A 26,671-nucleotide genomic window follows, 5' to 3' on the forward strand; every position below is an offset into this window, starting at 1 on the left:
TATCAAGCACTGCTGGGACGCGAAGCTTTCGCCCGCTTTAACGCAATACCGCATTATGCATCTCTCACGCTTAAGATGCCCGGTCCACGAGGTATCATCTCATTAAAGGGAAAACATTGAGTGTTCCCCCCGTGCAGAAGACAGTGCGGCTGCGTTGACAGCCCCACAATAAAGCGGCTTCACCAGCCAAAGCACCTAAACAGGTCGTCAAGACCACGGACACGGCTAGACGAGTCCGGCATAAACATACAATTGATAAAGGCTTAATAGCCGTATACCCCTGTACTAGGGGCTCCGCGCATATAAAACAAGAGACAATAAAGCTCAATTTTACCCATTTTGATTTATACTTCGTTTATTTAGTATAACTCATGTTCGGCATGATCTTTCCTAAACTAAGTTCCTCTCTTTTACAGATGAACACCGTGCTACACCCGTCCAGGATATGGCACAACGGAGACACAGGCGCAGACGTGCAGCAGGGACCCGTTCCAAGGATTCTTTTCAGATTAAGACCCTGCGTAAACCTTTTTTACTGTCTCTTGTTGATACACATCCCCTGGTTTCTTTGTATAACCAAGGAGGAGGCTGGCATTTTGGCATGTGGCCACGTCAGAGTTTTGCGCGTACCTGGACACTAGGGGCTTATTACTTAGGGCGTTATCCCGCCCGCCCTCATAAAGACCGAATACCTTAGGGAGTGTTCGGCGTCGCGAGTTTGGCCCTATATGCATCAGCTCCGAATCATTGTCTTTGGTCAAATGTTGGGTTTGTCCGGCTCCTGTGTTTTGGTGCCTTACGTCCTGCTTTACCGGCTAAGGTAGCACCAGGAGAACTACTGCGATTGTGCCCTGGTTCATCCGGACGAGCACCTCAGTAGAGAAAGCTGAAAACTGACTGTCATGATATAGCATGAGACTGGTCAACCACTCGATGACTTACCGGAATCTTTAGGATTCCTCCGCATTAACGAAGGGCCGCTACCCGGCCAGGCACATACGCGCCCCGAGTTCGGGCGAGCGCAGGCACCACCAGGGGCTATATAAGTAGCCTCACTATCAAACTCCTATGGCTAAGTGAAAGTGATAAAGCATCATAGTCCGATTGCCTAGTTCGCTGCGCTATCACCTCCTTTGTAGGACCAAGACATTGGATCAAGTGTGAAAATGCGCCTTCTGCGAACACCCCCGCATTATGTGCATGGGGGCTGAAGCCGATGACTGCCATCTTTCAGATTATATATACATATATGTTAAACGGCCGCACAGGAGGTATTATAATACTTGCAGGCAAAAGTATAAAAAGCTTCTACAATTTATCAAAATATTGTTTTACAATAATATATGCTATTCGAATATAGTATCCTTCGAGCACGGCGTCTCTATTAAACGAGCACCTTGCAGAACTTCCTGAAAATAGTGCTCGGCAGGTACTCGGCTTCCATCCGAGTCTGGGGATGCAACAGCGGTGGCCTCCATTTCCGCCCAGTATGTCTTCACACGGGCAAGAGCCATCCGCGCACCCTCTATGCACACTGACCTCTTCATCGCATCGATATGCGGCGCAGCACCAAGGAACTGCTGCACTAAGTTGAAATAACTTTTCGGCTCCGGCCTCTCTGGCCACTCATGACATACTTCATGGTGAGTCCGGACAACCTATTTAGCTCGGCCCATTCGGCCAAACGATCGGCTAATGACAGTGGACGCTCCGAATTGTGGAACTGCGACCAAAAGAGCTTTTCCACTTCGCGATCTTCTTGATCTCAGAAGTGTTCGGCCGCATCTGCGGCACTCGCTGCCAAGTCCAGATAGGTGTCTGCCGTACTCCACATCCGGTCTAACGGAGCATGTTTAGGATCACAGAACTTCCTCCGCGGCATAAAAGGCTTTCCAGCCGCGATCTCTCCGGCCTGATGCAGCTCCTCCTTCATAGCTCTCATTGCAGAGCGAGCATCCTTGGCATCGGAAACGGCCTTCTCCAGGTCCGTCTGTTCCGCCCGATCTTCTTTTTCAAGAAGCTTGCAACGGTCAGCAGCGTTCTTCAGCTTCACGGCCATCTCGGCCATTTCCTTCTTGCTTCAGCAGTGAGCAGCTTGTTCGGCTTTCAGCTCTTCAATTGCCTTTCCGGCAGCCGCATCACTTTTCCTGGCTTGCTCCCTGGCTCGGGCAAGTTCCGCCCGAAGATTCTCCATGGCAGCAGCACCATCTGCATCAAGTGCACACATTGTAAGATACTGGCATAAAGCTCCTCTTACCAGGTGCCGCCGGAGGAATTACATACCTTGTGCCTCGTCAAGCCGCTTGTTGACAAGCGCGATGTCGGCATCTGCCACATCAAGTTGCCGCTTTAGCTCGGCAAATTCGTCAGTCCGGCTTGCCACCGGACACTTCGCCACCTACGTATGAAGGCGGCATATTAGACCTGGGATTATGATCCTCTGCGCGCCGTCACTTTTGACAACAAACAGAGTCTCAGGGGCTACTATCTACATAGGGCGCATCTTATTTATGCGCAACTGTTGTCACAGCCCTAGCATTGGTTGCAGATAGTTGCATCAGTGAGCATCATGCATCCTGTTATTTTCAAGAAACTTGAAATGAGGAAATTGAAAGCCTCAGAAATCATTTTAAAAGAAGGGCAAGAACCCTTTAAATTGCATTCATTGCTTCCAAAAATGACTTCATAAATGTTTGATAAGTTTGGCAAGGCTTTGAGACCAAACCAAAAATAGTGAACATTTTTGAAGGAATTATTTTGGGACTTTGAAATTAAATCAATAAGTATTTGAGTTTTGGATTATATTCATTTTTATAGAATATAATTCAAAAGGCCCTCGAATTATTTATGTGCCTCTGGAAAAGTCCATAATGGCAACATAAAAATATTCAGAAGGTTTTGCCCTGTTTTGAATTTGTTTTGAATTTTGAATCAGTGGCAAAATGTATAAATAAAAACAAAACAGAAATAAAACAGAGAAGAGAAAACTTACCTGGCGCCACCAACCGGCCCAGCACTGTAGCTGGCCGGCCCAGCCCACCAGGGGCTCCTCCCTGTCGTCTTCCCTTGCCAGGAGGACGAGCGCGTGGCCGACGCGCGCGAGCACGCATCCGGCCACCTCCTGCTTGCTTGCCGCCGCTGGAGTTTACCCCGAGCGCCACGTGCATCGCCCCGCCCTTCCCCTGGAGCTCTCACTCTCCCACGGCTTCCTCCCCCTTCTCTGCTCTCTCCCCGAACGCGCCCGCCACCGCCGACGTGCACCACCGCGGCCACCGCCTCCCCCTCGCCTCTCCGACATGTCCAGAAGCTACGCCGCGACACCTTCGCCCTCCCCACCGAGCCACGCTTCGCCGGAGGCCCTGCATCGCCGCCATCGGGTCGTCTTCAACCTCGGTACCCGTCGGACGCCGTTCATCGATTCGCCTCGCTCCGGTCGCCCCCGAGCCCACTGATCTGCTCATCGACCTCCCTCTGAGCTCCGCCGCTTTTCCCCTCTTCTTTCCCACGCGTTTGCACCCTCTAGGCCATAGTTCCACCATGGCCGAAGCTCGTCTCCGCTCGAGCTTGTTGTCGGCATCGCTCCGGCGACATTTGGTCATCCCGTGCTACCCAACATGCTTGCCGCATCGCGTAGTGCCTCGCTAGCACCTCAGTTCCCGCGATTGCACCCCGTAGCCCAAACCCCGCACATGGCCGAACTCTGGCCGCCGCCTTGGAGCTCGTCGTTGTTGGCTCCGGCCATGATAGACCCGGCCTCCACCCCCACTAGATGCGCGCCTGCAGGAGCTCTTCAACGAGCCCAAGAACGGCCTCACCCGTGCCTTGTGGGCGTTTTCCGAGCCATGCCACCATCTCGGGCCTCGCCGGCGTTGAGTCGCCGGCGGGTTTGACCCCGCTGACCGTTGACTGGGTGGGCCCAGTTTGACTCCCCGGGTCACTGACGTGTGGGCCCCAGGCCACTAATTAACTAGGATTAGTATTAGTTTAACACTAACTAACTTTAGTTAGTTAACTAACTACTAGCCAGTGGGTCCCACTGGTCAGGTTTGACCTGGACCGCGTCTGTTGACCAGATGACGTCAGCATGATGCAAGGCTAACGCAGTAATGCTTTTCTGTATTTTAAATAAATCGAAATGATTTATTTATTTTCAGAAAATCCCCTAAACTTCCAAAAATCATAAAAATTAAACCGTAACTCCAAATAAGATAAATTATATATGAAAAATTATCAGAAAAATTCAAGGAATCCATCTGTACCATTTTCATGCATGTTTGAACAATGTTTGTCCTCTGTTTTGGACAAAACAAATAAAGGGCATTTAAATAATCATATATGGAGTTGGAATTTGAATCTTGTATTCAAACCAACTTCATTTAAATCATAACTAGATGCATTAGCTCAAATCACAGCATATTGCCATGTCATGATCATGCATCATATTTTCGCATATGCATTGATTGTGTTCTTCTCTATTACCGGTGGTTGTCCCCTCTCGATAGACGTTGTACCGATGTTGTGATCGTTGACACTGATGAAGACCCAATGATATCTTCAGAAGTGCCAGGCAAGCAAAACCCCCTTGTTCATTCTGATACAATCCCACTCTCTCTCTCTCTTGCTCTCTTTTACTGCATTAGGACAACAACAATTCAACTATTACATGTTGCGGTAGTTGAACCCTTTTCCTCTGCATGACCTGTCATTGCCACAGTAAATAGATGAAACCCACTAGCATGAGTAGGAGTTGTTTGAGCCCTGATGTGCCTACTCATTCATGTTTGTTTGTCATGCCTGCTACTGCTTAGAGTTGAGTCAGGTCTGATTCATCGGGGATGAATCGGAGGTGTGTAAACATGTCCTACTGTTGAGAGCTAAGTGTGTGAACATGATTTGGTAAAGGTAGCAGTGAGAGGCCATGTAGGAGTACATGGTGGGTTGTCTCATTGAAGCCGACCTCAGGAACTAAGTTCTGTGTTTGTGAACCATGAACAGTTACTACCACACATTGGGCTCCGGGCGCTCCAAGCTCTCTCGACTTATTAATCAACTCGATCTCTGTCCAGGAGTTGCAACTAGTTTCTGGTGTTTGTAGGTAGTGTTAGTAGTCTACCAAGTGGCACCCAGTACAGGTGGGCTTGGGACAGACTAGGCACCGTGGCACGGTGTACCAAGTGGCACCCGGATGGTGGGCTTGGGAACCCTGCTCACATCGTTTGGGGCCGTGAGCGACACCCCGGCCGGATCTCCTTGCGGATGGAACCCGAATAGGCGATAAACCTGGACTAGAGACTTGTTGGTTAGTCAGGTCGTGGCCGACTCCCTCGCCCGGCTTCGGCTTGAAGGTTGCCGAGGTACATGACGTGTACAGGGCGATAAGTGGCGAGAGCGTGTGTGAAGAAGTACACCCCTGCAGGGTTAACATCATCTATTCAAATAGCCATGTCCGCGGTAATGGACTTCTGGGTTGCCTATAACAGTTCATAGACAAGTGAAAGTGGATACTCTAAAATGCGCAAGATAAGTGTGAGTGCTATTGATGGCCTTCTCGTAGGGAGATGGGAGCGGATCCATAGTGGTGTATTGAATGGTGAATATGTGGACTCGTGTGCGCCACCTCAAAAGAGTTGCTTGCAGTCGTAGTTCAGGTTAGCCACTGAGTCAAAGCTGGCTTGCTGCAGTTAAACTCCACCACCCCCTTTATTGATACCGATGCATATGTAGATAGTTCTGATGTAAGTCTTGCTGGGTACATTTGTACTCACGTTTGCTTAATTTATGTTTTGTAGAGAGACTTCAGTCTCGCTAGTAGTTCCACATGGACTCCGACGTTTAGCTTGATACCTCAGCTACGATCTTGTGCCCTCAGCAGGATCTGGTAGATAGTCAGGCTTCTTAGCCTTTTTCATTTGTAGATGTCTGTACTCAGACATGTTAAGCTTCCGCATGTGCTTTGATTTGTATGCTATGATTGTTGGGTCATGAGATCCATGTTTGTAATATCTCGCTCCTTGGAGCCTAATGAATAATACTTGAGTCGTAGAGTTATGTTGTGATGCCATGTTGTATTTGCACATATCGAGCATATTGTGTGTATGACTGAAATGCTTGGTATGTGTGGGATCCGAAAAATCTAGTTGTTTATCCTTGGTAGCCTCTCTTATGGGGAAATGTAGTCTAGTGCTTCCATGAGCCATAGTAGTCCGCTACAACCCGGTTCACCGGAGTCCTGTTAGCCCAGCACTACTGCTCAGGACACTTGACTGGCTGGCATGTGTTTCATTTCGTTCCTATGTCTGTCCCTTCGGGGAAATGTCACGCGGTGACATCTGGAGTCCTGCCTAGCCTGCTACAGCCCGGGTTCCCCGGAGTCCTGTCAGCCCAGTGCTACAGCCCGGATTCACTCGCTGATGACCGACATGCTCGATGTGATTCATGTATGCCTGTCCCCATAGGTTAGTGCCGCTTTGGGTTCACGACTAGCCATGTCGGCCCGGGTTCTCTATCATATGGATGCTAGCGACACTATCATATACGTGAGCCAAAGGCGCAAACGGCCCCGGGCCAGGTAAGGTGGCACCCGTGGGAATACCGTGCGTGAGGCCGCAAAGTGATATGAAGTGTTACATGCTAGATCGGTGTGACTTAGGATCGGGGTCCTGACAACTGTCCAAAAAGGGTACATTATTTTGCGTACCTCAAAACCTGTCAGCAAACTCCTGACGGCCTTGTGCAATCCGCTCTCCGCGGATGAAATCCTCTCAATCACCGTACCCATCAATGCACGGTGCTCCTCTGAGATAGATGCTCGCCCTAGCAGATCCTTCAGCTCCTCCGACCGCGCACCAGACGGTGCCGGACTCGTCTGATGGCCCTTTTCGAAGGCCGGATGCGGAGGGCTTTGGGGAGCCATATGACTACCTTCTAGCCCTGCCGGATTCGGAGAAACCCTCCGCAACAATACCTCAGGGTCGCCAGCCTTGCAAGGCGGTACGGCAGGGGGAGGCGTTCCGCTCTCCATCATCTCCGGAAGAAGATCCCCCGAAGACGAGCTCTGCTGAGAAGGGCTAAGGTCCGAGCTACAAGGTAAATTTTTTATTACTTTTCTCAGATATAAAGCAAGGATTTCTCTCGTTTCTTAAAAAGAAAACTCCTCTCTACTTACGGCTTGGTGGAGGGCTGATCCCCTTGAGGGCATAATTCGGCTGAAGTATCCCCCAGCACAGGACCCTCTGGCGAAGATTTCTTCCCCCGCTTTGAGGCCATGGTCTCCGGGTCTTCAGAGGCGGTCCTCTTCTTCCCCCGAGGAGAGGAATTTTCAATTCCTCCCTTCCGGACAACCTCCTTCAAGGAGGTTGTAGCTTCCTTGTCCCCTCCCTCGCTTTCCTTTGAAGGCACAACCTCCAACATCCTAACTAGCACGGGACCTGGCGTGGTCTCGGGGAGGGGGGCCGGACACCTGATTAGCTTTGCTTTCGCTATCCACTCCTGTTTAAAGGACAGCTCTTTTAGGGGCAATTTTATGATAAATATACGGATAGCGAGTCCGGGCACAAGGCTACTTACTTGAGTATCCGGACGATTGCAGCTCAGACCTGCATCCTCCATAGAATCCGGACACACTACTTGTGGTCCGAAGAACAATTTGTACATCTCCATGGGCGTCATGCCAAGAAAATGTTGGAGAACTCGTGGTCCCTCCGGGTTGAACTCCCACAAGCGGAGGGGGCGACGTTTGCAGGGCAGAACTCGGCAAATTAACATAACCTGCGTCACCACGACCAGACTGATGTCTCTTTCTAGGAGATCTCGGATGCGGCCCTGCAACAGGGGCACGTCCTTTGCCGACCCCCAGTCCAGCCCCTTATTGACCCATGACGCCAGTCGTGGCGGGGGACCCGAGCGGAAAGCAGGCGGTGCCACCCACTTGGTGCTCCTGGGAGCTGTGATATAAAACCACTCTCGTTGCCATAAGCTGGACTCCCCTTGAAAAGAGCCCTCGGGCCATGGAGCACCAGCATTCTTGCTTATAAAAGCACCTCCGCACTCCGCGTGTCGTCCCTCGATCATCTTTGGCTCTACTTTTAAGATCTTGAGCCATAGTCCGAAGTGAGGAGTAATACGGAGGAAGGCTTCACACACAACGATGAATGAGGAAATATGGAGGATGGACTCCGGAGCTAAGTCGTGAAATTCCAGCCCATAATAAAACATGAGCCCCCTCACGAAGGGATCCATCGGGAAGCCTAGCCCCCGAAGGAAGTGAGACATGAACACCACACTCTCACTAGGCTTGGGAGTGGGAATGACCTGCCCTTGAGCAGGCAGCCTATGCGAGATTTCGCCGGTCAAGAACATGGCCTCTCTCAACTTCAGCACATCCTCCTCCGTGATGGAGGAGGGCATCCATCGGCCTCGAAGGTCGGAACCGGACATTGTCGAAGGTCTGAAGCGCCTGAAATCTGGAGCCTTGGGTGTTGGAACTCGAGGCGAAGGGCGAACTCGTTTGAGATTGAAAGAAAGGAGTAAGGCCTTGGTCTCTTTATAAGAGGTTGAATACCAAGGGCCCTCCCCGTGACCATTTGGGACTCACCTTTGATCGAGAAAACATACCAACGAGTACGGTTGGGTTACCCAAGCCCGTATTGATGAGAATCCCAGAATAAGGGGACACGATCTCTGCTTTGACGAGATGTGCCAAGGAAACCGCCTCGCTAAACGCGCTGAGGTGGGACAGTAAAACAATTCGAATAAAGACTTGGCCGTGGTGTGATGTCACGCTACGGAATACGTCAGCAGATTAGATTTGTGTAGATATTATTCTCTCTATGGCAATATGTGGAAACTTATTTTGCAGAGCCGGACACTACCTTTGTGTTCAAAATCTTCTATCAAGTACTTGGAGGAGGAACCCGCCTTGCAATGCCGAAGACAATCTGCGCGCCGGACTCGTCGTCATTGAAGCCTGGTTCAGGGGCTACTGAGGGAGTCCTGGATTAGGGGGTGTCCGGATAGCCAGATTATACCTTCGGCCGGACTCCTGGACTATGAAGATACAAGATTGAAGACTTCGTCCCGTGTCCGGAAGGGACTTTCCTTGGCGTGGAAGGCAGGCTTGGCGATACGGATATGTAGATCTACTACCATTGTAACTGACTCGGTGTAACCCTAGCCCTCTCCGGTGTCTATATAAACCGGAGGGTTTTAGTCCGTAGGACGAACAACAATCATACCATAGGCTAGCTTCTAGGGTTTAGCCTCTCTGATCTTGCGGTAGATCTACTCTTGTACTACCCATATCATCAATATTAATCAAGCAGGACGTAGGGTTTTACCTCCATCAAGAGGGCCCGAACCTGGGTAAAACATTGTGTCCCCTGCCTCCTGTTACCATCCGCCTAGACGCACAGTTCGGGACCCCCTACCCGAGATCCGCCGGTTTTGACACCGACATTGGGCCATAGTGGGAGAGAGAAGAAGGAAGCAAAGGAGGGGGCGCGCCCCCCAAGCCCAATCCAAATTGGGAAGGGGGCCGGGCCCCCCTTTCCTTCCTCCTTCCTTCCCCTTCCTTCTCTCCTAATCCAACTAGGGAAAGGGGGGAATCCTACTCCCGGTGGGAGTAGGACTCCCCTTGGGGCGCGCCTAGGAGGCCGGCCCCCTCCCTGTAACGCCCGGATAATCAAGCTACAGTAACCCCCTACTAATGATGCCAAGTCATCAGTGTTACTGTTGCTAATCTCACTTTGATTCAAAACCAACTCAAATTCAATTTTAAAATAAAGTCAAATAAATTATTTCTCCAAATAGTAAAACAAAAATGTTCGCTGGGTTTCAAATATTCACTAACTAAATGTCATGAGTGATTCAACATCATTTGAGGTAGCTACTTTCCCCTGGGAATTAAAGCAGTTCCACATCAGCATTTTTAAATGCTTTTCCATTTGTGAAAAATCCAAATCAATTCCAACTCCTCCTAAACATTTTCTGGCAGGTGCCAAATATTGTAATGTGTTTATTTGGCCAAGTCCCACATTTTAGAGAACCACTTTTGGCAGCTCAAATATTGCAAAGCATTTTCTGTAAAAAGAAAAGAGCATTAGAAATAAAAGAAAAGAAAAAGGGGAAACGAGAGAGAGCCCCCCTGCCCCCATGGGCCTCGGCCCACCCAGCCAGGCCCAGCCCATCTTCTCCCCCGGTCGTCTTCTTCTGTTCACCACGCGCCCGAACAGGAGCTTGCTCCCGTCGAACCGCCTCACCGGCGTCGTCCCGGAGGGGATAAGGCCCCGATGCCTCGGGCTCCCTCCCCACTCACTCCCCCTGGACGCCCCCTCTCCCCTCTCTCAATCTGGCCTCGCCCCCTTCTCCAGATCCACCTTGCCCCGATGCACTGTCGCCACCGCGTTGCTGGGCCACCGGGGCCACCGTGCCCTCCTCGCCGCCCTGATGTGTCCACGAGCCCCACGACAGTCTTCTACTTCGTCTGCACCAACGACCTCAAGGCGGGAGCCACCCTAGCGCCGAATCCCCTTCGTCTTCCTCCTCGACGGCCACCACATGACTTCACGGCTGATCTGCTTCATCGGACCTCCTCGAGCGCTCTTCCTAGACCCCACGCTCCCGCGGTGAGCTCCTTTGCCGAACACGTCGTCCCCTGCCCTCTCTAGCCGCCAGTAGCCACTACCCCGATGAACCCCGAACCATCGCCGCCTCGTTTGGTTGCCGACGCGTCTCTGGTGACCTTTTGGTCAAGGGCCTGTGTCTGTTGTCCTCGCGCGCGCGTAGAGCACGCCCGAAGCTTTAGATTGAACTATTGCGCGCTGCATCGCCGTTTGCGTCGTCGCCCGAAAACTCGCCACCGCGGACCTTGTCACCGTCCACGATTCCGGTTACCCCCGCACCAACCGATGCCACAGATTGACGCGGCACGTTCTGCCCGTTCAAACGCGACCAAGAGCGCGCAAAACGGAGCACTACAGCGTGATTCCGGCGCTCGTCGGCGTTCAGCCACCGCGCGCAGGCCCGCCGGAGCAACTCCGGTGGCGCCGCTAACCTGGCACCGTGGGCTCCACCTATGTGTCACTGCATGTGGGCCTAGGGGCCCCAACTGGCCATGTTGACCGAAGTCAACTACGCTGATGTGGCAGCTACTGCCACTGACATGCGGGCCTGCGTCGTTTAAAACTTTTTTGTAAATAATTAAAATGCTAATTTATTTCATTAATTAAATTAGTTAACTAAATAGTCACTAACTGTTGGGCCCCACCCACTAACTAACCCATTTAGTTAGTCTAACCCCCCCCCCTGTTAGTGCCCCTGACAATGACATGTGGGTCCCACTGGACCCACCTGTCTAGTTTGACTGGTCAACCGACCAGTTGACCTGCTGACATCACTCTGATGTCATGCTGACGTCATATTCTCTTTTCTGTTAATTTAATAATTCCAGAATATTGTTTAAATCTTTAGAAAATCATAGAAAACAAACCGTAACTCCGATGAAAATGTTTTCTATATGAAAGTTGCTCAGAAAAATCCAAAGAATCTGAAAGCGTGGTCCATTCATCTGTCACATGCCCCTAGCATGCTGAACATGGAACTTTCCCCCTCCAGTCATCTGTCTAACACAGGTCCGAAACCAGGAAAACATTCCTGGTTGAATTCCCCCTTCACCTATATCGTGTAGCCCTATGTTAGGTCGACCCTAGTTCTGCTTATCATCTTGTCATGCTTTGTGATGCTATGTTTGCTTTATAATTACTGTTTCTTCCCCCTCTCCCCTCCAGTAGACCCCGAGACCGATGCTGCCCCTGTGATCGACTACATCACCGATGACCCCTCCTTGCCAGAGCAACCAGGCTAGCAAACCCCCCCTTGAGCATTTCGATATCGCCATCTCTTTCCCTCTTATGCTTGCATTAGAACTGCTACTGCTTTCTGTATGATCCTACTCTGACGCATATCCTGTTTTTGTTACCTGCTTTCATACATTGTCTGCTTATCCTAAACTGCTTAGTATAGGTTGGTTAGAGATCCATCAGTGACCCCCACCTTGTCCCAGTTGCCCCGTTTTATGTTCGATGACTCGATCAACATGATTGATGTCCAGGCCCCAACACCGCACATCACCCCCCCTAGTTGTATGACTCTATAGAGTTACCACCGAGTGCCGAGGGTGGAACCTCTTACATCACTCCTGATGAGATCCCTGTAGTGTAGCTATACGGTCGAGGTCATCGAGGGTGATTTCCTCCTTAACCACTTCTGTTACGGCTCTGTCGTGCAACCCCTCAAGTGTGAACCTCGAGGATGGATCCTCTTACGTTCACCTTGATGATAACATCGAGTGGATTTCACCGGGGGTGATTCCTCGGGTTTTCCCCTTGGTGCTAGACACACAGTAATTATGGTTACTATGACTTTGCGTTGAGCCATAATTACTAAAGACGGGTCGGCCCTGAGGGGTACCCGCGCGAGCTTAATAGCGAGTGATGTGGAGTCGGGTTGACCTGGAAGGTGCCCACGAGATACTTACGAGGCGTGGCCGGGCATTCTTAGCCCTTGCCGCAAGTACTCGAGACGGGGCGACAGGGTCACATCGATCGTGAGTCTCTGCTCGTTACCGCGTGCTCCTAATCCACTACGATTTTGATATTTGATCCGAGGGGCCTCTGGCCTGATAGCACTAACCATCACGTGCGCATAGTATGGGCGTTCTGCGTCATATACATCAGCCGAAGCTTAATAGACGTCAGCGACTGAGCGGCGCGCGTCGGGTTGGACTGTGTAAGCTCCTGCCTTGTTGAAGGAGGTAGCTAGGTCTTCTCACCGGCCGCCCATGCAACATGCAGGAGTTCCCAGGGCGATGGCCCATGACCCCTGGGGGCATAGGTTTAGTCCGGCGTGTTGGCCTCTTTATTAAGCCTAGGTTGGGTTGCAGCGTATTGTTTGGCCGAGGACGGGCATGACCCAGGAAAGTGTGTCTGGCCGGAGTTAATCGAGCGTGGTGGGTAAGTTGGTGCACCCCTGCAGGGAAGAAAACATCTATTGATAGCCTGTCCTATGGTAACAGACACTTGGAGTTGTATCCCGATTGATACAACTAGAACTGGATACTTGAGATGAGAAATTGATATGAGAAAAGGATAGTATGGCTCTGGGATTGCTTTCTCGCAGGGAGTCGAGAAAGGATCTCTGGCCAGGGTTGATAACACTACTACTACTTTACATTATGTTGATCTGTACTCTTCTACATGCTGCAAGATGCTTGAAGATGCTGGAAGATGCTAGTCTTTGATAGGCTAGGCTTTCCCCTTCTTTCTGGCATTTTGTGGTTTAGTCCACAGATACAACCCATTTCCTTTGATACAGATGCATACTTAATTTAGATCTGATGTAAGTCTTGTGAGTACTTTGGATGAGTACTCACAGCTGCTTTGCTACCTCTTTTCCCCCATACCCGATTGTTGCGACCAGATGACAGATCCCAGGAGCCAGACGACACCACTGATGACTACTGCTACCCCGAGGGTGCCTACTACTGCGTGACGACCGCTGACAACTTGGAGTAGGTAGGAGGCTCCCAGGCAGGAGGCCTTGCCTTTTCGATCGATGTTGTTTTTGTGCTAGCCTTCTTAAGGCAAACTTGTTTAACTCATGTCTATACTCAGATATTGTTGCTTCTGCTGACTCTTATGTATTCGAGCCCTCGAGACCCCTGGCTTGTAATATAAAGCTTGTATTATTTTAATTTGTGTCTAGAGTTGTGTTGTGATATCTTCCCGTGATTCCTTGATCTTGATCATACACATTTGCGTGCATGATTAGTGTACGATTGAATCGAGGGCGTCACACTCCCCTCCTCCACTCTTTTATATATGGGGGAGGGGGCACCCCATAGACACACAAGTTGACCATTGATCTCTTAGCCGTGTGCGGTGCCCCCCTCCACCATAATCCACCTCGGTCATATCGTAGCGGTGCTTAGGCGAAGCCCTGTTTCGGTAGCATCATCATCACCGTCATTACGCCGTTGTGCTGACGAAGCTCTCCCTCGACAATCTACTGGATAGTGAGTTCGTGGGACGTCACCGAGCCGACTGTGTGCAGATCGCGGAGGTGACGTACCTTCAGTGCTAGGATCGGTCGATCGTGAAGATGTACGACTACATCAACCGCGTTTTCATAACGCTTCCACTTACGGTCTACGAGGGTACGTGGACAACACTCTTCCCTCTCATTGCTATGCATCACCATGATCTTGCGTATGCGTAGGAATTTTTTTGAAATTACTACATTCCCCAACAGCATGACCATAATAGATATTACTCATATAAATAGAACAACTATTATTCTCTAATTTAAATGAATAACTGTCTCGCATCAAACAAGATCTAGATATAATGTTCATGCTTAACGCTGGCACCAAATAACAATTATTCAGGTCTAAAACTAATCTCGAAGGTAGATGTAGAGGTAGCGTGCCGACGGCGATCACATCGACTTTGGAACCATTTCCCATGCGCATCGTCACCTCGTCCTTAGCCAATCTTCGCTTAATTTGTAGCCCCTGTTTCGAGTTGCAAATATTAGCAACAGAACCACTATCAAATACCCAGGCGCTACTGCGAGCATTAGTAAGGTACACATCAATAACATGTATATCAAATATACCTTTCACTTTGCCATCCTTCTTATCCGCCAAATACTTGGGGCAGTTCCGCTTCCAGTGACCAGTCCCTTTACAGTAGAAGCACTCAGTCTCAGGCTTAGGTCCAGACTTGGGCTTCTTCACTTGAGTAGCAACTTGCTTGTTGTTCTTCTTGAAGTTCCCCTTCTTCCCTTTGCCCTTCTTCTTGAAACCGGTGGTCTTGTTGACCATCAACACTTGATGCTCCTTCTTGATTTCTACCTCTGCGGCCTTTAGCATTGCGAAGAGCTCGCGAATTGTCTTATCCATCCCTTGCATATTATAGTTCATCACGAAGCTCTTGTAGCTTGGTGGCAGTGATTGAAGAACTCTGTCAATGACACTATCATCAGGAAGATTAACTCCTAGATGAGTCAAGTGGTTGTGGTACCCAGACATTCTGAGTATATGTTCACTGACAGAACTATTCTCCTCCATTTTGCAGTTGTAGAACTTATTGGAGACTTCACATCTCTCAACCCGGGCATTTGCTTCAAATATTAAATTCAACTCCTGGAACATCTCATATGCTCCATGACGTTCAAAACATCGTTGAAGTCCTGATTCTAAGTTGTAAAGCATGGCACACTAAACTATCGAGTAGTCATCAGCTTTGCTTTGCCAAACGTTCTTAATGTTGTCAGTAGTATCTGCAGCAGGCTTGTCACCCAACGGTGCTTCCAGGACGTAATTCTTCTGTGCAGCAATGAGGATAATCCTCAAGTTACGGACCAAGTCTGTGTAATTGCTACCATCATCTTTCAACTTAGCTTTCTCTAGGAACGGATCAAAATTCAATAGAACAACAGCACGGGCCATTTATCTACAACAACATAGACCTACAAAATACTATCAGGTACTAAATTCATGATAAATTAAAGTTCAATTTAATCATATTACTTAAGAACTCCCACTTAGATAGACATCCCTCTAATCATCTAAGTGATCACGTGATCCATATCAACTAAACCATATCCGATCATCACGTGAGATGGAGTAGTTTTCAATGGTAAACATCACTATGTTGATCATATCTACTATATGATTCACGCTCGACCTTTCGGTCTCAGTGTTCCGAGGCCATATCTGCATATGCTAGGCTCGTCAAGTTTAACCCGAGTATTCTGCTTGTGCAAAACTCGCTTCCACCCGTTGTATGTGAACGTAGAGCTTATCACACCCGGTCATCACATGGTGTCTCGGCACGATGAACTGTAGCGACGGTGCATACTCAGGGAGAACACTTGTACCTTGAAATTTAGTGAGAGATCATCTTATAATGCTACCGCTGTACTAAGCAAAATAAGATGCATAAAGGATAAACATCACATGCAATCAAATAAGTGATATGATATGGCCATCATCATCTTGTGCCTTTTGATCTCCATCTCCAAAGCACCGTCATGATCATCATCGTCACCGGCTTGACACCTTGATCTCCATTGAAGCATCGTTGTCGTCTTGCCAACTATTGCTTCTACGACTATCGCTACCGCTTAGTGATAAAGTAAAGCAATTACATGGCGGTTGCATTTCATACAATAAAGCGACAACCATATGGCTCCTGCCAGTTGCCGATAATAGTGTTACAAAAGATGATCATCTCATACAATAATTTATATAATCACGTCTTGACCATATCACATCACAACATGCCCTGCAAAAACAAGTTAGACGTCCTCTACTTTGTTGTTGCAAGTTTTACGTGGCTGCTACGGGCTTCTAGCAAGAACCGTTCTTACCTATGCATCAAAACCACAACGTAGTATAGTGATTGCTTTTTGATCTTCAGAAAGAACCCTATTCATTGAAACCAATTCAACTAAAGTTGGAGAAACAGACACCCACGAGCCACCTGTGTGCAAAGCACGTCGGTAGAACCAGTCTTGCATAAGCATATGCGTAATGTCGGTCTGAGCCGCTTCATCCAACAATACCGCTGAATCAAGAATCAACTAGTGACGGCAAGCAATATGTATATACCCATGCCCACAACTCATTTGTGTTCTACTCATGCATATAATATCAACGCATAGACCTGGCTCTGATACCACTGTTGGGGAACGCAGTATTTCAAAAAAATTCCTACGATCACGCAAGATCTATCTAGAAGATGCATAGCAACAAGAAGGGGAGAGTATGTCTACGTACCCTCATAGACCGAAAGCGGAAGCGTTATGAAACGCAGTTGATGTAGTCGAACGTCTTCGCAATCCAACCGATCAAGTACCAACGCACGGCACCTCCGTGATCTGCACACGTTCCGCTCGGTGACATCCCTTGTACTCTTGATCCAGTTGAGGCCGAGGGACAGTTTCGTCAGCACGATGACGTGATGACAGTGATGATGAACTTACCGATGCAGGGCTTCTCCTAAGCACTACAACGATATGACTGAGGTGGAATTCTATGGAGGGGGCACCGCACACGGCTAAACAATCAACTTGTGTGTCTATGGGGTGCCCCCTATATAAAGGGGGGAGGGGAGGTGTAACGCCCCGGACACACCCGCCGGTGGTCGTTACTCCTGGCGGGATCTAGACTGGCCCCACAGATCAATACTAGTCTTTTCTGTGCACTTTGTCCTCACCCGTGCGCACCTGGGAGCAACTTCCTGATCGGTCACCCATCCTAAAACTACTCCAAGCTAAGCACTCTTGACTTTGGAGTTCTGTCCGAATGGGCTCCTAGAAAAGAAGGAATTCCTTATTGATATGAGTAGTCTATCATCCCTAATAAGCCAGGCTATCACATACACCCCCACTCAGAGGAACCGACGTCCTCATCGAACCACAAGAACGTTCCCTCTTGGCACATATGTTTGTGCATCCAGTCCGGTACATGTGCTATGCCGTGTGCCATGACGGGTCACAAACGTCATGAACAACATGAACGCGCACCTGTCCGCAAACATCCGTGTAACCATGAGGGTCGGCACTGATACCAACTTGTAACGCCCCGGACACACCCGTCGGTGGTCGTTACTCCTGGCGGGATCTAGACTGGCCCCACAGATCAATATTAGTCTTTTCTGCGCACTTTGTACTCACTCGTGCGCACCCGGGAGCAACTTCCCGATCGGTCACCCATCCTAAAACTACTCCAAGCTAAGCACACTTAATTTTGGAGTTCTGTCTGAATGGGCTCCCGGAAAAGAAGGAATTCCTTATTGATATGAGTAGTCTATCATCCCTAATAAGCCAAGCTATCACAAGAGGGTCGACCCTCATAGGGCATGCCCAAGGGGGGAGTCCTACTCCGAGTGGGAGTAAGTTTCCCCCTTTCCTAGTTGGAGTAGGAGAAGAAGGAAGAGGGAGAGGGAGAGAAGGAAAGGGGGGCCGCCCCCACCCCAATTCGGATTGGGCTTGGGGGCGCCCTCCACCTGGCCACCTCCTCCTCTCTTCCACTAAGGCCCAATAAGGCCCATTGACTCCCGGGGTGTCCGGTAACCTCCCGGTACTCCGGAAAATGCCCGAACTCATCCAAAACCATTCCGGTGTCCAAACATAGCCTTCCAATATATCGATCTTTATGTCTCGACCATTTCGAGACTCCTCGTCATGTCCACGATCACATCCAGGACTCCAAACTGCCTTCGTTACATCAAAACACATAAACTCATAATACCGATCTTCATCGAACGTTAAGCGCGCGGACCCTACGGGTTCGAGAACTATGTAGACATGACTCATCTCCGGTCAATAACCAATACCGGAACCTGGATTCTCATATTGGTTCCTACATATTCTACGAAGATCTTTATCGGTCAAACCGCATAACAACATGCGTTGTTCCCTTTGTCATCGGTATGTTACTTGCCCGAGATTCGATCGTCGGTATCTCAATACCTAGTTCAATCTCGTTACCGTCAAGTCTCTTTACTCATCCCGTAATGCATCATCCCGCAACTAACTCATCAGTTACAATGCTTATAGTGATGTGCATTACCGAGAGGGCCTAGAGATACCTCTCTGATACACGGAGTGACAAATCCTAATCTTGATCTATGCCAACTCAACAAACACCATCGAAGACCCCTGTAGAGCATGTTTATAGTCACCCACTTACGTTGTGACGTTTGATAGCACACTAAGTGTTCCTCCGGTATTCGGGAGTTGCATAATCTCATAGTCATAGGAACATGTATAAGTTATGGAGAAAGCAATAGCAATAAACTAAACGATCATAGTGCTAAGCTAACAGATGGGTCAAGTCAATCACATCATTCTCTAATGATGTGATCCCATTCATCAAATGACAACTCATGTCTATGGTTAGGAAACTTAACCATCTTTGATTAACGAGCTAGTCAAGTAGAGGCATACTAGTGACACTCTGTTTGTCTATGTATTCACACATGTACTAAGTTTCCGGTTAATACAATTCTAGCATGAATAATAAGCATTTATCATGATATAAGGAAATATAAATAAAAACTTTATTATTGCCTCTAGGGCATATTTCCTTCAAAACCTAAATACATGTGTGGATACATAAACAAATACTGTGTCCCTAGTGAGTATCTACTAGACTAGCTCGTTGATCAAAGATGGTTAAGGTTTCCTAACCATAGACATGTGTTGTCATTTGATAACGGGATCACATCAAATGATGTGATGGACAATACATATCCATTAGCTTAGCATATGATAGTTCAGTTTATTGGTACTTATTTCGTCAATGTCAAATACATGTTCCTTCGACCATGAGATCATGTAACTCCCGGATACCGGAGGAATACCTTGTGTTCTATCAAACGGCACAACGTAACTGGGTGATTATAAAGATACTCTATAGGTATCTCCGAAGGTTTATGTTGAGTTGGCATGGATCGAGATTGGGATTTGTCACTCCGAGTTTCGGAGAGGTGTCTCTGGGCCCTCTCGGTAATACACATCATAAGCTCGCAAGCAAATGACTAAGGAGTTAGTCACGAGGTGATGTATTACAGAAAGAGTAAAGAGACTTGTTGGTAACAAGATTGAACTAGGTATGAAGACACCGATGATCGAATCTCGGGCAAGTAACATACCGATGGACAAAGGGAATTACGTATCTTGTCATAAGGTTCGACCGATAAAGATCTTCGTAGAATATGTAGGAGCCAATATGGGCATCCAGGTTCCGCTATTGGTTATTGACCGGAGAGGTGTCTTGGTCATGTCTACACAGTTCTCGATCCCGTAGGGTCTGCACGCTTACCGTTCGTTGACGATATAGTATTATATGAGTTATGTATGTTGGTGACCGAATGTTGTTTGGAGTCCTGGATGAGATCACGGACATGACGAGGAGCTCCGGAATGGTCGGGAGGTAAAGATTGATATATAGGATGATATGGTTAGGCCAAGGGGTAAAGCCCATAGGGCTTTAGGTCGATGCAAAAGGAGTTTTGCGGAGGCCAGGGGGCTAAATGCCGGAGACCTTGGCGTCTAGACCTGGGCCAGACGCCGAGGCCCATGGCGTCTGGGCAACATGCCAAGGACTATGGCGTCTGGTCCTGGAAGTCCGATAAGGACTCTTCCTAGCGGGCAAAACCGACTTTGAGGAGGCTCTTACTCCAAGTTTTGACCCCAGGGCTCAACATATAAATAGAGGGGCATGGCTAGCACCTGGAACACATCAAGATACACCAAGCCGTGTGCCGGCAACCCCGCCCCTTTAGTTTATCCTCCGTCATAATCTCTGTTGTGCTTGGTGAAGCCCTGTGGAGATTGTTCTTCACCAACATAGTCACCACGCCGTCGTGCTGCCGGAACTCATCTACTACTTCGCCTCTCTTGCTGGATCAAGAAGGCGAGGACGTCATCGAGCTAAACGTGTGCTGAACGCGGAGGTGCCGTACGTTCGGTACTTGATCGAGACGGATCGTGAAGGTGTACAACTACATCAATCACGTTGATTAAAGGTTCCGTTTAGCGATCTTCAAGGGTATGCAGATGCTCTTCCCCTCTCGTAGCTATGCATCTCCATGAATAGATCTTGCGTGTGCGTAGAATTTTTTTGTTTTCCATGCAAAATTTCCAAACAGTTAGCCCAACTCCTCGGCTTCATCCGGCATCTAAAATAAAAAGTAAAAGGGACACGGCGCTATACCTCGTTCATACCATCGTCCACCAAGTAGCAGATGCCCTCGTGATCGTTTGGAACTTTCTCGGCCTTCCCCTTGAATAACAAGGAGAGCATCTCCCTCACGGCCTTGTTCCCATCAAACCACCTCAGATGGCCTGAGTGGTGACACCCTCCCTGCTGTACGCCCACATGGGGCGAGCTCGGGCTTGAAGGAGCAAGACGTCGCAACTTAGGGCCACATGCATCACCTGGACCAAGGTGACCCGCTTCTGATCGATTAACGAAGGCGGTCACCCTCTGGGCCACCCGGTTCACCTCCTTGGAATCCAGAGGGGTCTTAGCGAAGACGAAAGCGACCCCTGGCTGAGGAGGGTTGGCTAGTGGCCGAGGAAAGCCTGAACTTGGGTGAAGCTCGTGTCCCTGTTACCATTACAATTAAGCTACTAGCTCGAGGCCGCCTACCCGATATCTGTCGGAATTGACTTTGTAAATTGTGGTGCGCTCATGGCCGACTATGATGCCGATCATCGAGCTATGGTGGCTCTGTGAATTTGATTACAATAACTGTAAAATCTGATGTTATTCATGTCTTACAAAATATGGCTAGAGAACATATATCTTTAGACCAAAGAAATCACTTCTCTCTACAAAGATATGGCGTTAGAGTCAGCTTCGCTCGTGGACTTGACAGAGTCGAGAGTTGGAGTGTTGCCGAACATGCCCTTAGTCTACTCACCTTCCTCTTCAACACGAGCCCCATGCGTCGCGTGCATCGATGTGTCACTTATAGTGATCCAAGCGCAACGTCGCCTGCAACGCTGCCTAATGGGTTGGCCCAACAAACGTAGTAGTGCAGGACGGTATTCATTTGCTTCCTTTCGAAAGCTCTTTGTTTCAAATTTTATACTTGTATTTACATTCAAAAAATATCCAAAAAAATAAATATAAATAATTAAAATGATTATGCAATGCTTAAAAAATATTTATGTAGTGGTTAAAAAATATCCTTGCAACTTTACATAAAAAAATGTTCATCCGTTTCGAAAATATGTTTGGAACATTATAAAAAATGCAGTGTTAAAAAACATGCATTTAAAAATATGTTTGTGAGATTTTAAAAAAAATGCAGCGCTAAAAAATGTCCTCGCAACTTTTAAAAACAATTAATGGCATTCAGAAAAATTTAAAATATGTTCACGCATTTCAAAATAACATGGCAATTCTTAAAAATGCTTGTAAAATGCCAAAAAATATTTGTGTAATTCAAAAAATGTTTCATACGATTAAAAAAATAAACCTGAAATTTTTGAAAAATGTTATGCATTTTGAAAATATGTTCATGACATTTTATAAGATGTTTTATATAATGTAAAAAAATGTTGACCTAGTTTCGAACAAATGTTGAAAAACACATATTTGAAAAAAAAATCAACATGTATACAGAAAGTATAATGTGTACTGAAAAAAGTAGGAACATATTGAAAAAAGAAAGAAGAAGAAATATAAAGGAAAACCTCAATGAACAAACGCAGAAAACAGAAAATGAAATGGTGAAAGAACACATAAACAAATAGGAAAAAAAAACTACATAAACAGCGGACCAAAACCACCAAAAAAGAACAGGAAAAACTGTCAAAACAACCACAGAAACAAACCAGATAAAAATCTCACGGAAGAAGGGGTCAATAACTTCCCTAAATAAATCGCTCGCCCAGCCTCGTATTGGGCTAGCCCATCTGTCTCCCGGCAGAGGCGAGACCTACTTAGGGACTATTTGGATTATGCCAGCGTCAGCCTCACAAATCACGGACGCACCGATTAATTGGAGGCAAATTCCACCGCCCATGTCTCGCTAAAAATTAGCGCCAAATTGAACTAGGACAGCTAGTCAGGCTAGGGCACATCAATTTTTTGGTAACCATCTAAACAAATATGCCATGCCAGGTCAACGCCAAATTTTTGGTCGGGCATCGTTCCAAACAGCCCCTCAGGACTAACGGTTGGCGATGTATAGCTCCCTAGGAGGTACTATTTAACGCCGTGTCAAACAATCACCTTTCACATACGCAGTGACCCACTGGACCAGTCCTTTAGGGCAGCCTGTTTCTTTCTTTGCTGGTTTCATTTTTTACAAATTATGTTTATGTTTTCTAAAAAATCAAAATTTTCAAAACGTTCCAAATTAGAATATATTTGGCATTTTATAAAACATATAGCCAAATTTAAAAATGTGTGTGTCAATTTTGTATGGAATTTTAAGCAAATCCTGTTTCATATTTTGTTCCCAAATTAAAAAAAAACTAATCTTGAATTGTGTTACCATTTCCAAAGGCGAACAACTTGTGAAATTGCGAACATCTTTCATAAAAAGGAGCAATTTCTTGAAATTCCGAACATTGCTGGAATTTTTAAAAATTCTAAAAACACGAATATAAGAAAATTAGAATAGCTTTTGATATTTTGTAAAACTTGTGAAAATTATTATTTTGGGGAGTATTTTTTAATTTTGATTTTTTGGAAGAAGATGGTTATGTATTTAAATTTCAGTTTTTATTTCAAAATAGAACAATATTTAAAAGTTACAAATATTTTTTGGAAACCAAAACATTACTCAAATTTATAAATAATTTTTGCGAACAAGGTTTGTTAGAAATTTTGAAATGTGTTTTGACAAGAAAAAAAAGTGGGAAAGGCAAAATGGAACGGAAAATGGAATAATTAATAAGAAAAAAACGATTCAAGATGCTTGTTGCCAAAACCGGTAAAAAACTTGCAGCAGGTTAGCAAACCGAAACTACCCTACGCATTAAACGCCGCCCCAACCGATTGCTAGCTCGCGTGTGTGTGAACGATCGACACTTTGATGTGGGACCCACTATTTTGTCGTGGATCCTGTATGGCACGTAAGTCGCTGGCAAGCGACGTAGCGCGTACTCCGCGCTCGCGCGCTACTGTTTCGGCCGGCTCATTTAGGGGTTTTGCCCCAACCATTTCTGGAAAAGGTTATAGGGCGTGTGGTTGCCCGCATGCAGTCCAACCAAGCCCGTGCGAGATGTGCGCGGTCTGTTTGGTTGTCTGGGCTGCATGTGGTTTGAGACCCGCACGGACCTTAAAGCAGCCCGCAGCCTGGCCCGGTGAAAACAGCCGAATCGGCATTTCTCGCAAGCCTGGTCGTGCGCGGCCACGCGTGTGAGGTAGTTGCACGTCTCGGGCAGCGCGAGAGAAGGAGGCGACATCTCATTACTCCCCCCCCACTCTCCTGTCACCGTCCAGACGCACTGTTCCCACCGCTCCCTCTCTCTTCCTCACCGCCCCTCCCTCTTCTCTCCTCCGATGGCTCCGCCACGCTCACCGCCACGCCGTCGTCTGACCCCCGTCGACCAGGGCATCGCCGACATCTAGGAGCGCTGGCTGGCCGGGGTCCTGAACTCGGGCCGCGACCTGGCGTCGACGCTGCGCGCGCCGTCCCCCATCTGCTACCGGCCACCACGAGCGCCGGACAATGCGGTGTCGGCCGCTCCTGCTCCGCCGCCGCCGATTCCGGACCTCGTGGTTCTGGGCTCGGCACCGGCGCCGTCGAGGGAGCCACCCCTTCTTGGGACCCCATTGGCCACGGGGGTTTTCTTGACCCCCCCCTCCAAGGGTTTTCTCCGGTCGGCGGGCCGTCCTTCTCGACCTCCGACGTGGCGTCGCCGGGGCCGGCTCCTCGTCTGCCCCGCCTCCTCTCTCCTTCCCGTCAGGGTTTTCACCCCAGCCTCGGTTCACCGCCGCTGCGCGTGCTCCGGTGAGTCAAACCCCTCAATCTTTGCTCCTAGATGTAGATTAAATGTTTATTTCTTAGGCATGTGGTAGTAGTTAGTTGATTCGATATGATTGGATAGGATTATAGCAGATCCGATTAGATGCGATCCCAATCGAATCCAATCGGACTGATCTGTTCTTGTTTTATACAGTGTCTGCTAGGATAATTTTTCTTGTGCTACTGCTTGTGTGTCCTATGATTTATGTTCATGCTAGTAGGTGTGTTCATGCTAGAATCATGTTGATTGATGGCATGTTCATGTTCTTCATGTTGAGTGATGAATGCTAGAATCATGTTGACTGATGGCATGTTCATGTTCTAGATAGGATCATGTTCATGTTTCATGTTGCTAACATACATGTTCTAGCTAGGGTTTGTGTTGAATGTTATACGTGCATGTAGTAGGAGCATTTTAGGATGGTGCCAAATCTGCATGGTTGTACATGGGTGCTATTGGCACTTGGTGTTGCTATTTTTAGATGTTACCATGTTTAGGGTAGTGTTGTGTTTAATGTCAGTTGCATCAAAGAAGATGGCACTGATCAGTGGACTTCCCCAACAGCAAGTCAACTAATCAGTGCCACTGATCAGTGGCATTTGCCCAACAACAAGTGTCATTGATAGGCAAATGCCACTTATCAATGGCACTTGTTGTTGGGCAAAATGCCACTTATCAATGGCACTTGATGTTGGGCAAGTCACTGATCAGTGGCATTTGCCCAACAACAAGTGCCATTGATAAGTGGCATTTACTCAAAGAGTTTATGGACTAATCAGTGCCATTTTGCAAAAAGTTTATGCACTAATACTTGTCATCTTACTTAACAAGATATTGAAGACTGACTGGGATGTGCTGGGAGGAGGAGCTCAGGTGGTGGCCGAAGCTGAGCGCGCCGAGGATTTCATCCCCACGAATAGGTGGCTCAGGAAGGTGGACCTGCCTAGCAGGATCGCCTTCATGAGCGTGCCTCGTTTAAGGGGACGATCTCCGAGGCAGGGCCACGAGGAGGGGGCCAGGGAGCCGATGCGCTTCTACCAGCAGATCAAGAACAACGAGGACCTCGCCATGCTCGTCGTGCCTCCCAAGTTCGTGGAGGTGATGAACACCTGGTTGGTCATCAAGCGGCTTCCGCGCGTCGTCAGGCTGTCGGCGAACAAGCAGTGCGTGTTCTGGGTGCAGGTGCAGAACTTCGAGGGGCACATGGTGCTTAGCCGGGGCTGGAACTACTTCTGCCGCCGCCACCAGATCGTCCCCGGCAACCTCGTCGTTTTATGCATCTCCGGACTCGGACTGAAGGTTCAGATGTACAACCACGACTCCTCGGTGATGTGCAGGTTTCATTACAGGAGGCACAATTGCATTGGTAACATCGATCAGGCTATGTAGTTAACTTAAGTAAAGTGTTAGTGGAGAACTTTTATGGTGTGTGACGAGACTTGTGCGGGTAACTTGTTCATATTTTGGCCAGGAGCAGCACCCTGGCATGGAGCAGGGAAGGATGACGCCCCTGCTTTTAATCTAGACTTATGCTATGTAGTTAAGTAGTTTGCTGTCTTCTCCTTGCTTGCTGTGTTAAGTTTGCTGTCATTACATTGCTTGCTTTGTTTGATCTTGCTGTTGTGTTGTTGCTGTTGAGTTGATCATGTGGTGGTAAGGCCATCACATTTGAATGGGGTGAGCAGAACACAAACGCTGTTTGCAACCAAACAGCTGAAGTTTGCATCTGCTTACACCCTAAGCACAAAAACGGCAACCAAACAGCAGGGGGTAAATCCATCTCCATGCGATGCAAGCAATCAAACAGGTTGCATCTGCTGCATATGAGGCTGTATTTCAGCGACCAGGCTGGGTTGAGATGGACATGCAATTCAGGTACTGTTCCAAACTGCAACCAAACACGCCCCTACTACCTTCACTGAACCGGGTTTTTCTGTTTACCTTTTACTTTCTTTTGGTTTTTATTTCTTTTTATTTTCCATTTTTTTCTTTTTCTTTTATGTTCCTTCTTGTTTTTCTTTTTCTTTTTTCTTTTTCTTTTTTTCTGTTTACATTTTTATTGTTGTCTTTTCAATTTGCGAAAATATATTAAATTCGAGAATATGGTTTAAAT

This window comes from Triticum aestivum, chromosome 7A, assembly GCF_018294505.1.
Source record: "Triticum aestivum cultivar Chinese Spring chromosome 7A, IWGSC CS RefSeq v2.1, whole genome shotgun sequence".
Lineage (NCBI taxonomy): Eukaryota > Viridiplantae > Streptophyta > Magnoliopsida > Poales > Poaceae > Triticum > Triticum aestivum.